The sequence below is a fragment of the Dysidea avara genome, chromosome 8, assembly GCF_963678975.1.
Source record: "Dysidea avara chromosome 8, odDysAvar1.4, whole genome shotgun sequence".
Classification (NCBI taxonomy): domain Eukaryota; kingdom Metazoa; phylum Porifera; class Demospongiae; order Dictyoceratida; family Dysideidae; genus Dysidea; species Dysidea avara.
In genome coordinates, this window is record NC_089279.1 from 34,688,023 (window position 1) to 34,696,523 (window position 8,501).

General features: G+C 38.5%; 1 long non-coding RNA gene across 1 annotated transcript; it reads left to right on the forward strand.

The window, feature by feature from the left end:
- Positions 1-207: 207 nt before the first annotated feature.
- Positions 208-7,283, forward strand: LOC136264617 (uncharacterized). The gene is made up of 3 exons (XR_010705250.1): positions 208-493; positions 6,868-6,994; positions 7,043-7,283. It is a non-coding gene; the product is annotated as an uncharacterized lncRNA (long non-coding RNA).
- Positions 7,284-8,501: the final 1,218 nt, after the last annotated feature.

Sequence of the window (8,501 nt, forward strand, 5' to 3'; positions counted from 1 at the left end):
ACATAGTGTTGGTTTTTTCGTTGTATCTTCCTGGTTTTTAGCTCGATTTCTTTCAAACCACAAAAGGTTTGAGGTTCAATAGTTAACCTATTCACCCATCGATTTTCAGCTTCTTCCCATACGCGGTTTAACCTGTAAGCGTGACAACATATTGGTGTTATGTTTCGTGAATAATCGCTCATAACCATTTATTATTATTATTATTATTATTATTATTGGGGGTACAGGTAAGGAGGCAAAGCCTGTAAAAACCTGATCTAAACAATCAAACTACTACAAAAATAACTATACAATATCATACTGGTAATCATAATAAAATCTATCGAGGTGTGTCTTAAACAAATTGGTTGAATGAACATTAACTGAGTCATATGGGAGTCCATTCCAATCATTTATAATTCTTACTGAATAAAAGTGACGGCGTGGCAAGCAGGTAGCGTGTGGTTTGTAGATCTTTAAATCATGACCTCTTGTTATAGAAGATGATCGAAGGGTAAATAAAGATGAGCTATCCATGTCCAGCATGTTATGAAATAGTCTGTATGTGTAAATTAAGTCCCCTCTACGACGTCAATATCTGAGAGATGGTAAATTTAGGTGGTTTAATCTGTCAGCATATTGCAAGTCTTTAATTTCGCTCACTAACTTGGTAGCTCTTCTTTGAATTTTTTCAACTGACTGCTGATCAAGTATGAACTGTGGACCCCATATAATATTTCCATATTCTAATATGGGACGAACAAAAGATTTGTACAGTTGGAGTAACACGTTGGTGCTCAAGTACTCAAACGATTTATTAATCACAGCTAGTATACGATTAGCTCTTGCAGTTACTATAGCAGTATGGTTATGAAACTTCAGAGAAGAGTCAACGATGATTCCCAAATCTCTGACTGACTCAGTAGATGTTATAACATTACCGTCAATACAATAATTTCCATAGGAGTGGGTGAGACCTAAATGCAAAACATAACACTTGCTAATATTAAAATTAAGCAACCAGGTTCTCGACCATTCAAACAATATATCAATATCCCGTTGAAGTTGTAAGTAATCGGCTTCACATCTAATTGATCGAAAGATCTTGGCATCATCAGCAAATAGTAAGATTGGGCTGTCCACAGATAACGGAATATCATTAACATATAACAGAAAGAGCAAGGGGCCAAGGACTGAACCTTGGGGAACCCCGCTAGAGACTGTGGACCAACCAGAGTGATCACCATTAAGCACAACTCGTTGCCTTCTACCAGAAAGAAAATTCTGTACCCATCTTAGTAGAGACCCGCCCATGCCATATGCCTTCAATTTCATCAGTAGTCGATTATGAGGGACAGAATCAAACGCCTTTCGGAAATCTAAATATATAACGTCAACAGGATAGCCATCATTAAGTGATTGGGTCCAGTAGTCCATTGCTGTAAGAAGCTGTGTTGTGCACGACCTGCCAGCAATGAAACCATGTTGGCTTGGAGAAAATAAACTGTTAGTGAGCATGTGGTGTGTGATATGATCTTTAATGATTGACTCCAATATTCGGACTATAGGTGACGTTAAACTTATTGGACGGTAGTTATCAGCAGCAGAACGATTTCCCTTCTTGTGAATTGGTGTGACATGGGCGTGTTTCCAACTACTAGGGAGACAGCTACTACTAAGTGACTTTTTAAACAGTATACACAATGGAACACTAAGTTGTAAAGCAGTTTCCTTTAATGAGAGTAGAGGCCAACCGTCAGGTCCTGATGATTTGTTTACATTGATTTTCTCTAACCTGTCAAGTACAATGGATGGTGTTATATCGACATCATTAAGTGTTGGTACTGTGTGATCAAGATGAAATGAAGGTACTGAGGATATATCCTCTCTAGTATATACACTGGCAAAATGATTGTTGAAAACATTAGCCATCTCAGTGTTGGAGTGTGTCATGGAGCCATCAGCATGTTGTAAACAATTGATACTAGACTTTGATTTTAATCTGGAGTTTACATATTTCCAAAATACTTTCTGGTTAGTTTTAATATTGGAGGCGATTTTCTCTTCATATGACTTGCGAAGAGACCTTGTCAAACTACGCAGCTCATTTCTGGCTTTGCTATATAGTGAATAGCCTGTCTTTGTGCCAGATAGCTTATACTGTTTCCAAAGCTTACATTTTTTCTTCTTCATACGAAATGCTTCACGTGTCATATAAATGTTTTTCTTCTTCATTTTAAGTGCATGGCAGGGTATACATTCCTTAAGAATTGACTCATAATGAGAGGCAAATACATCCCATGCTTGATGAATGTCTAAAGAACTTAATGTATCATCCCAGTCAATAGCCTCCAGCAAAGTCCGCATCCTGTCAAAATCAGCTTGATGAAGGTTGTACCTTGGCTTGTTATCATGGATGTACTTACCATAACATGTTAAAGCAAATTTGAGACAAACATGATCACTCAAACCGAGACCAGGGAGATGTTGTATATCAGATATCATTCCTTCTTCATTTGTGAAAACAAGATCAAGTAAACTGGAAGAGGAGCTACGATGACGTGTTGGTTCCAGTACATGTTGAAATAGATATATATCTTGAACAGTATCAAGAAATAGCTGTTCACAACGAGCTGGTGCTGATGGTAATGACCAATCTATGTTAGGGTAATTAAAGTCTCCACATATTAGGACATGAGAAAACTTGAGACTAGGAATTGACTTCAGAAGCTCACACAGGGAATTAGTACTACTTAATAACTCAGAAGATGGGCTTCGATAGATACACCCAACGAGTAAATTATCACAACCTTTGAGCGAAATTGAGATCCAAATATGTTCTTGAAAGCTGGAGCCTGTGAAATGATATTCCAAGACAGATATTCTTTTTGAAATATATATACCTACACCACGAGTGCTAGTGGTTGGTTGACAGCCATCAGGATCAAAATTAAAAAACATATTGTAACCATCCAAGGATAGTCTCGAAGAAGAAATAGTGTTACAATGGCTCTTTGGCAGGATTTCACTGATCAGAATTATATCAGGTTCATTGCCAGCAATGAGCATCTGTAGTTCATCACGCTTATTAAGAAACTGATCAGCATTAGTATAAAAGACTGTTAAGGATTGAAAGTCAAAGTCAGGTGACTCACTATCAGAGTTATCGTCACTGTCATAATCACTATCTGGGGTATCAGATGTAGTGTAAATAGAGAGGTCAGGAGAAAAGTCACATTGGTCACTATAACTTAAATCAGATGTAATGGACATGGAATGGTTCATCACACCAGTGCGAAAGTCGTCAGGAGTGTTGATTAGTAGTACCAGTGTTTGGCACTGAAGTGGTGTTACTTCTAGCAGTAGGTTTGGTGATTACAGCTCCGTTACGAATTACAAGGTTGGTCTCACCTTGTGAACGTCTGCTTCTAAGTTCTGAAACTAATTTTCTGTGCTTTTCCCTCTCAAACTTGGTTCTGTCAGGGACTATGAATACATTCTTATAAGAGTCATTATGGTGCAACAGGTAAGAGCGGGAGAGTAACATAAGTTTGTCCTGTTCATTCTCCAAGCACAATAACAATGGCCTATGTTTATTCACTATTTTCTTTCCCAAACGTACTGACTTTGTGATAGTACATGCACAATTGTAGACAGAGGAACAAAGAGTTGCAAAAGCATCACCATCACTTTTACCATTAGGAGCAGACTCAGGAAGGTTGTAAACAATTATATTCTTCTTCCTTCTGTCACGGTCAGCAAGCTCATCGATTATACTAAGAGCAGAGCTGGTAGGAGACACAGTTGTAGAAATAGTTTGACCTGGATTAAGAGAATCTGAGGTGGTTTCAATTTCCATATGAAGATTGTTGTTAGAAGTGGACAGAGCAGTAATCTTTGATGATAAATCATCAATAGACTGTTGTAGCTTCTTGCATGTATCCTCCAGGGATACAACACTTGTTGCCTCAAAACATTTAGTAAGGTGCTGACCAATTCCTTTATGCAACTTATTTTCCATGGATTGAAATCTGTTTTCAAATTCAATATCAAGTTTAGAGTAGGTCTTGTATAGGGAAAGAGCTTCTGAAACTTCAGGTAAGCAGCGACAACAGAAAAAGGCTACATTCTCATAATTACACAGCTCAAAATCCTTCTCATGAATTGAAGCACAAGATCTATGTTCCCATTCAGAGCACCAGTCACAGGAGATACAGTCCTCAACCACAGCTTCATCACATTTGACACAAAGATCAACTTTAGCTGACTTATCCGACGATTTATCTGGTGTACTATTCGGTGATCTAGGTCTCTTGAACGGCATCTCCGGTTAGTGCCCACCTTTCGTGGTACCGTTAAGTATGCCACGGTACAACAGCTTTTGGGAGTAAGGTGAGGTGTACCGTGGCGAGTGCAGAGGAGGTCGAATATTGTCACAACTCTCGAGATCACGTATTTGCCTGTTTATCGTATTCCAGCCAAAGTTGGTACAGAAATTCGTCTTTATACCCCCCCTTCTGTGTGCCAAATTTCAAGGCAATCGGATATGGCGTTCGCAGCAGTTTTTGTAAGTGTGCGACAAGAGGAAGAAAAATAAGAAGAAAAAAAACACGAAGAAACTAAGTCAATTTTTGAAGTGGCATATCTCGGAAACGCGTAAAGCGATTTCGCTCAAATTTGGAACGTGGAGTGTTGAAGTTTGAGGGAGTGTCCACAGCAAAAATCGTCTTGTTTCATCAAGGTAGCACAGAGCTACGGAGGTGCGAAAATTGCGTTTTCTTTCTTCCTGTCAATATACTCACGGGTGTTACGCGCCGGCTTCTTGGGCCGCACGACACACTACCGTGTGTCTTGATACTTATCTATGGTTAGCCCATGTTGAAGGACACGGATGAGCATTTTAATAGCTTTCTGCATCGTTATTGATAAAAAGGAATCCATAGAGTTGTTCTACGTAGTGAGAAACCATAAGAGCCAAAGTAGTGTAGCACTAGGTTGTGTCTTAGGAGTTATTTTTAAAATCGGCTTGTAATTTCAGAGTTCTTATTTTTTAAAATCGGCTTGTAATTTCAGAGTTTCATAGATATGAAATTATTTCATATCTATGAAACTCTGAAATTACAAGCCGATTTTAAAAGTGGGTGGATCCACGAAACTTGGTATGTTTATCTGCAACACTACAGACTATCTTAAAAACCCTTTAAACGTAGACTGCATGGTCTCAAGTGAAGTTCTCCATCACCCCGAAATAGTTTGTTAAGTGCATGGGTTAATTTCAATTGCGACAAATGAGCATTGTACAGCTTCACATGATTACTTCAGAGTGCCACCTTAAATGTCCACTAATATGATACAGTGGAACCTCAATTATCTTATTAGAATCTTCAGTTAACCAGAGGCCAAAACTGATTGTAGTGCGTGTTCTATTAGAGTAGTTAATAGTTATCATGCTTCAGATGTATTGTTTTAAGGTGGATTTGCACAATATATATATATTTTTTACTGTAACAAATACAGTGCACATAACATAATTATGATGGCTGAGTACAAAAAAATAATCAAATGTCAGTGAAATGTCTTTGAAATTGGTGTCGAAGGGTGGACCATCCCTCAGTTGTACCTCTCTCCCTTAAAGTTAACGGAATGGTAGTCCAGAGAGAGGGAATTATGCCCAGGAAACCATTAATAAATAAGTCCAATGAATTATATTTCGTCATTTGCCGCAACATCAAACTGTCATCCACAACATGACGAAAGGAGTAAGCATGGGTGACAGATGTTAGAGTGGGACAAAAATCCTGGAGAGGTCCTCGACACTGTAGGTCCAACAACTTACACAGCAAACCAATGGAGCTAGCATAGTGACGAGAAGCTAGAGAGGAAAAGGTAACACCACACAACCTCTCAGCCATTCTCTGAATTAAATCTAATTTATGTAAATGAGTAGCAGAAGCTCCCATAAAAACAACATTACTGTATTCACATATTGGACGGACAAAAGATTTATAAGCAATAATAAGACCACTCTGGCCAAGATAATCTCCAACACGAAAAATAGCTCCTAATCTTTGGCGAGCACGAGTGGACAATTGGTCAATCATGTGGCTCCAGGTAAGCTTACAGTCATAATGAACTCCCAAGATCTTCAACACTTCAACCTCTGTGATAGAAAGAGCACCCATAAACAATGGTGGGTGTAACTCGACATCCCTTTTGAGTGACACACAAAGTGAATGGCACTTGTCAGGTTCAAAATTGATATTCCACTTCTGCCCCCATGAGTAAACCCTACCCAAATCAGCATTCAGCTCAGCAGCTGCAGCAATCCTATCATCCTTTGAAGGTATAACTTTAATAAGAGTTGAATCGTCAGCATATGAAAACAAGTCACAATGAAGAACCTGAGCCGAAAGATGACATGTATACAAATTAAACAATATAGGGGACCAAATGCCACCCTGAGGAACACTGGCTGTAAATGATCTCCGAGATGAAATGTCACCATGTGCAACAACAAACAATGTCAAAGCTATGGAATTTTCTGAACTGCAGGTGGTCCCCAGGGGTTCAGATAACTGAGGTTCCACTGTATGCAGCTGTGGGTGACCTCCCTTGTTTTAGTTCGATGTTCCCTAATTGAAATTGAAATTCCTTGCGCTCAGATATATACCTTGGCTTACAGTTGGAAATACATGAAATACAGAATTGTAATGCTGAGATTCTAGCACCCCAGCATCATTTTATTGCTGTGCATGTCACCTATGCATGTGTAAATGAAAAATATATGTATGGCATGTGATACTAACATGTATACACTGTATATAGTTGTAAGAGATGCCTATTATAGAATTTATGGATACATGCTACAATGTTTGCTACATCATACAGTTGAACCAGTGGAGGAGTGCACTAGTGAGAGAGTTAACTGTTCATGTCAAGTGTTCAGTGTCAGCCCAACCTGTTCTAACACTGATCCACATCACTCTTCTATTATAACAGTGATATTCACTCCAATGTGAGTAGTAGCAGGTAATGTGATCAGTCAATGATCTCCTTGTTGTAGTGATGAACTAGAGTATGTTGTGAAGGTGTACATCAGGGGTGTGTTAGGGGATCATGTGAGCTTTACTGTGTCTAGTACTGGATCTGCTGATGAAGCCATGTTACCATAGTAACTGTGATGATACCATAATAACTGTGTCATGTGTATAGTACTGTTGTTAACGATTGATGTATTGAGTCAACAATTGTACCAGATTTGCAAGAATCACATATTATGTTCACACATGCCTGATTGTACAGTAATATGCATTGAATACAATGTCAAAAAAGTAAATTATTTTTGAGGACCGGTTTTGCAGTAATTATAAAGGAAAATACTAAAGACAAAAACTGTGGCATTATCATGTTCACCAAAGCAAGAGGTATTCTTGAGCACATTTCAATATGTGGTGACTGTTCTATTAGAGTATCTTGATCTTTAGCCATTCTTCCCTTCACAAGTAGCTCTAAATCAGACTTTTAGTCCGAATCATGTGAAATCCATTAAGTTTTAGCTTCTGTGATACCCAGTGCACAAACAGCATGCATTTAGAACCTCAATTGATTCTCATACAGTAACTATAACATAACTCCTAGATTTATGTACAATTTTTCCAAAGCTAATTATAATGGTCTTAGTATCCACCTGTCAAGTTGTGACTTCACAGCCTGCTACAATTCCTCCGATGTTGAAGAAGTCTGGGCCAATATCCACTGCCATGTCACTATTCATTCCTAAAGTAAAACTTAAAGCTACGTACCCATCAGTACCCAAAGTGGTTTACTCCTTCAATATGTCATAACATCAATCACCTTATTATAATATGCCAGGGCCAGAAGAGGGAAAATTGAATTGGTCAGGCCATTTTATATGTTGAAATTGCTACTATATACATGGTGCTACCAATGAGAGAGGAGTTGCTGCACAGTGTGCAAAGCACAAGCATTCTAGAGGGGTCTGGGGGCATGCTCCCACAGGAAATTTTTGAAAATTAGACACTGAGATATGAAATTATAGTGATATTTCACTGCTAGCTAGCTAAATAAATGTGCTCAACCCTATCTGTTGCTCCTCAGACTTTCTAGGTCGAGTTGTAGACCTGACATACACCAGAATGAGAGGAGACTGTTTCATGGCTGTCCCAAAGATGTCACTGAACTGATCAGCCATCAAGGTTTTAACAGGAGCTTTGCTGGAAAGAATGGTAATCATTTGGCATGTGGTATTTTTCAACAGTACATTTCTACTAGCCAATTAATATATATGTATAGCTCCTACCATGATGTAAACTAATGCCAATTCTGATTCATGGGTTACTGTTAGTGACCAGCTGAGCAAAAACCTGTTGTTTTCACACATTTTATTACTTTTCTGCTATCTATAGTAACAAAGAGGTGAAGAGTCAAAGTTTCAACCTTTTATTTTGGGGCTATAGTACTAGACAGTTGAAATGGCAGTGTGTATAGTAGCTATATGGCAA